At 39.6% G+C, this 5,352-nt stretch overlaps 1 pseudogene; it reads right to left on the bottom strand.

The window, feature by feature from the left end:
- Window positions 1-1,006: 1,006 nt before the first annotated feature.
- LOC148298625 (serine/threonine-protein phosphatase PP-X homolog 3 pseudogene) lies at window positions 1,007-1,933 on the bottom strand (annotated as a pseudogene).
- Window positions 1,934-5,352: the final 3,419 nt, after the last annotated feature.

The raw sequence follows: 5,352 nt of genomic DNA on the forward strand, positions 1-5,352 counted from the left end.
CTTATTATTTTGGCCTCGTTTATTTCGGGATTGGCGTACTTCTTCACCCACTCTCGAGCGTGCTCTTAATATTTCTGACGGTCTTGCTTATACTATGTAGCCACCACTGCGTCCTGGGGGTCGTTCGGCTCAGGAGCACAGAGTAAAGCCTGCAGCGACAGCAAGGCTGTTCGAATCGTCAACGCAGGAGACCACTCATCTTTCAGAATATCCAGGCAGATGGCCCCAGTCTGCGAAGAGATATTCGGGTGCCAGATTTTTGTCTAGAACTTCATTTTTGGAGGCTTGTAAGGGTACTCGGGCGGCAGCTGAATATCGATTTGGTAGAAACCGCCTTGATAGACGGTATCTTCAGGGCCATGAATATAGCCCTTCCAGTGCCTGAAATCCCCACCCCAGAGCGAGACCTTGACATTGGATTTTTCAGACTGCCTTAAACAAATAATGTACAGTTTTGGCGAAGTCCTCGAATTACTTTTTTATTCTTAAATCATTCTTCATCTTTACTGCAAAATATATAATATCATCTCAAGCCAACTTGAACTTTATTTGTATTCTTTATATTCCAATCTATTGGGCAGCTTTAGAGCAAAATTAAGATGCTATTCAAATTTTGTAAGGAGACAAATTTGCTACATCATCGAAACGCCATTTTATAAACATATAGTAATATACAATAACACAGTCTACTTACAGTAGTAAATATGCATTAATGACTACAATCCGAAGGTATCCACATCTCATGAGAGAGAGAGAGCATAAAAACATCTGATTTTTGAGTTCGGAGTATGTGTGTAGTTTAAAAACTGCTGATTAAGTTCCCAATATACCTGAAGATTAGAGGCTCAAACAATTTAAATGAGGGCCCAATAATAGATATATAATATTGTATTTTATTCACAAGAGGAACTGAAGAATCCCTCATTGCATTTATTCAGACGATAGGTTATCACATCAATTTAATACTATCGTCATGATTCGATTAAAATTTAGGATAATTTAAATTTCATAAAAAATATTCAGGAATTCGCTTTCGAGTGGTCTTCGGCTCCTACTGTGATGCCTCGAATGTCTTATAATACTAATTGTGATGCTCGTCTATTTCGAGGATAGCGGCGACATTCCCGCAGCGGTAGCAGTAATTCGGGGCAGACCACACTGTTACCAGCTTCTTATTGAATATCTTTTTATAGCCCTCCATAACGAGCTGATGAGCCCTGCAGATGAGAGATATGTTGTTGTTCCTATTAAACTGCTCGACACAGTTCTCCCCAAAAAGGAACCCCGCACCCCGAGGGGAGACAATCCATCCCTCTACTTCTTGATCGGGATCTGACCACATGAGATCACACATGGACCCTGCATTGGGTATCTCCTGCTTTCGCTCCAATGCCTTAATTTAATCGAGCATTGGCGTGGTCGGGGAGATACCTCCGTGCACGCAGAATATCTTGTCGTCAATGACTGCAACCAATGGCAGGTAGTCGAATATCTATGTGAAGTATTTCCAGACATTCAAGGCACCGTACTTCCTCAAGCACTCATCATAGAACCCGTAGACTTGCGTGATTTGCCGTGACTCGTGGTTCCCCCGCAGCAGGACAACTCTCGACTCGTATCTCACTTTCATTGTCAGCAGCAGCATGAAAGTCTCGATGCTGTACAGTCCTCGGTCGACATAATCCCCCAGGAACAGGTAAGTAATAAATGGAGGCTCGCCCCCGATTTTGAAAAGCTCGAGCAGGTCGTAAAACTGGCCATGGATATCCCCACATATAGTCACAGGGGATTATACTCTGACGACCGTGCTTTCCTTTATCAGGATTTCCTTGGCCTTCTCGCAGACTTGTTTGATGCTGGATTATTAAATGAGCTAGCCCTTCCTGACCTTGGAAAGAATCTAATCGACTTCAGCAAGTGAGCTATTATTCATACCCTTATAATATATAATCAAATACTCGTGATAAATTATCATTCCTTGAATCACCATCACGCGATTGATTCAGAATTTTTATAGATTTACTCATCTGCAGACATACACTCCTTATCTCGACTGTGGGTGAACTATTTCTGACTACTCATGCATTTTGGCGCCTATTATAAGCCATCACTCATATAATAAATATATCTACAGCAATGAACACTCAGCATGCAGACGAGCAGCACCCAAGTGAAAATTAGAATGCAGAGCAGCCCAAATAAGATGGCATGGTGCTCTTACAGGGCAGCATTGTCAACAGGCTTATCAAAAGAGTGCTCAAGGATAAGCTCATCACGTCAGAGTTCAAGAAGTAGTTTTCCAATGCTTTATCGCTCTTTATTCTGTTTGTGCAGAATGGGCAGGCCAAGAAGAAATATAGCAAGGAGGATATGCTTACTTTTTTGGAGAAGGAAGGGTTCGGCAAAGTGGCCAATGATCTCAGGAAGGAAAGAATTTGTGCCGCCTCTGAATAGCAAGTGGTGTCTCGAAAGAAAGGTGGGGAAGCCCTTCAGCTATAAGAGGAGCACATGCAATGATAATATAAGCCATAATACCACCAAAATCAATATGTAATGACAATTCATCACCAATGAAATCCCAGTAGGCATTTGTGATCAAGATTGCCGAGATCTCCTCAACAGTGCTCCGTATAAAAATCATCAAATTAAGAAACTCATTATTTGTTATTTATTCCTCAATACTTTTTGTGCCCTCTATGGAAACGTGTTTAATAGTAGTAGTTTTGCTCGGCGGGTTGCTGATACTTTTAGTGCTACTTGTATGTTAATGTCTTTTGCAGCTGAGCAGTGACACCCTTATACTTCAGTTATCTGCATTAGGAGAGGGTTCTCACTTTTGCATTTGCATGACTCATAACGAGATCATGCAGGGCACCTTCTCTGTATGCCACTTTTGGTTTGAGGAGAGGTAATTTGCTCTTTTGTTTGGGAGTTTCTTCAATCTTTTCGATTGTTTTAGTGTGTTGCGTATAGGGTGAGCTTTTATCGATTGTCTGCGGGGTTGCTGTGTCAGTAGAGTCAGGAACTACTTTACTATTGTTGTTTCGGTTCAATAATTTATCTTCGAAGAATTTAGCATTAGTAGTGCTCTTTAGAGTAGTTTTCTTCACTTTCGAACACTTATTTGTGAGATTAATGACTGAAGGCTCATTGCTCTTATAGATGCGCGTGTTATGATTGGATAAAGTCGGAGTACTGGCGAGCTTGTTTCGAGTCTTGAAAGCCTATTTAACCCCTGAAACATTCAAATCAGCCGTATTTTGAATTAGGCTTTAAAATTTTTCATATTTTGGTGAGTATTAGCTCACAATCTTCAATTTAATTGGCATTTATTTTTCATGAGAGTTCGCCTGAAGTCTTGTGTTTCTTTGCAGTTTTGGCCCTTTGGTTGTGAGTTGCTCTTACTTATGGGGAACTGCCTCATGGGATTGACGATCTTATCCCATGTAATCACGATACTATTTATCGATGAGTTATTTGAGTTCGTTGAATGGCGATTTTGGTTATTGTGTGTGTTTTCTTATGTTTTTAGTGCCTTGCTGCGGCTATTGCTGCTACAGAGACAGTTTTTTGGTATTGACGATTTTATGTTCAAGAGATTTGTGGGCATACCTTTGATCTTTGATTTTGGAGATGTTTTGAGAATAAGATTTCGGCTTCGCTTGACTACTCATCTTGAAGGCATGCACTTCATTTTTGGGTAACTAACTCATGAGAATAGGCAAAATATAATACAATGTGGGCTCTTTGAATCAACGAATATAAAAATAAATAGTATATTCATCTGTGGTAATTTTAGGTATTGCAAATAATATTTATTGAAATTTTCATGTTAAAAAATAGTGGAATTTGTTACTGCATCTTTAGATTTAGTTACTTTAGTGAACTACCTTATGATCAATAGTACTTCCACTGCATCTTCGGAGTACTTAAGCTAAGAAATACTCGAAGATCCTTACATTGTAAGCGTAATTCCAACATAGAGCACATTTTAGCCCGAATAATATAATAAATCTTAATCTACACTTAAACTATATTTATTGTTTATTGGCTGACATTATCTACCAACCCAAATGAACCCCTTACAATCAAAGCCGCAGTTCTACAAAGGTCCCCAATTATGCAGTAAGCTCAACCAAATCATCAAAGGCACAAGCTCCTAAAATTTAAGTTCTCACAAAGCTAATTCGATTACAATCGATTTACGGAAGATCGACGAATATCAAAATAGAAGGAAATAGCCATAAACCTAAACAAAAACGCAAAGGATTAACCAGTTACTAAACCAAATGCAATGCCAATGTGGAGCCGCACATAAGATGAGAATTATACTGGATGTGTATATAGATAAGATCGAAAGACTGCGAGAGGAGAAAGATTGTTGGAAGAAGTAGTATTTGTTATGCAAAATTTAGGCAACTGAACAGCAGTCGAAGGGCTACGCAACCAGGGAATGGACAGACTTGCAGGTACTCATGTAATAGTAGCAACGAAATGCATCGAGTATGTCTGAGTATAAAGCATTGCAGCAGTACTCATCTAATTCTAAATGCAAGGGAATCTGCATGGTTGATACAATTGGCTCGCTGCATCCTCAGAAATGCCCTAAAATATATCGAAAAAGCTCACTTGTTGTTGGCAAGGAGAACCAGGTATTTGGAGAAAAAGTAGTAAAAAAAACTAACTCAATGAAACCCATTGACAGCGGTGATCAAAAGCTCACCCAAATCCTTGCCAGCATGCAGAAATTAGAAGCCAATCAGTTTTAGAGTGATCGAGGACTTGGAATTTTTGAGGAATATGGGGGTAATCAAAATTAGATTAATGATGTTATGAATGAATAAGAGTCGCTGTTACTCACTGCCTCTTAAAAAAGCCGATAGAGCAGCAGAAATGGCCAACTGCTCTCATTTGAAACTCTACAAATCACTAAACCCGGCTTTACTTCCAACTCAATGTAGGATGAAGAGTTCAGTTCTTTCTCCAAAAGGAAAGGACACGGAGATAAAGTCTGCTATACAAGCCAGTAGAGAGGGAGTCACTAGTAGAGGGTGAGTCGCCAGTAAATGAAAATATAGCATGCTTACTCCAGCGCTGCATCCCATGCTAAGAAGAATGACAGGAAGATTAAGCATTTTGATGAGTTCGTCAGGGAAAGGCTCTAAATGCAAAGAATGATCGCGCAAGGATCGAATGAAGTCTACTACGCCAACATTTGATCAACAACTGGAAGTATCATCGCCTAAGCATATATTTAAGCAACCTATTTGATCATTCCAATCCATCTATTTCTGATCAGTGATTAAAAACTATATGTACATCGGGCGATATATGAGCATTTGCTAGAAATGC

This window comes from Brachycentrus maculatus, unplaced genomic scaffold (assembly GCF_059751285.1).
Source record: "Brachycentrus maculatus isolate JH-2025_06_01 unplaced genomic scaffold, ASM5975128v1 h1tg001798l, whole genome shotgun sequence".
In the NCBI taxonomy this organism is placed as follows: Eukaryota; Metazoa; Arthropoda; class Insecta; order Trichoptera; family Brachycentridae; genus Brachycentrus; species Brachycentrus maculatus.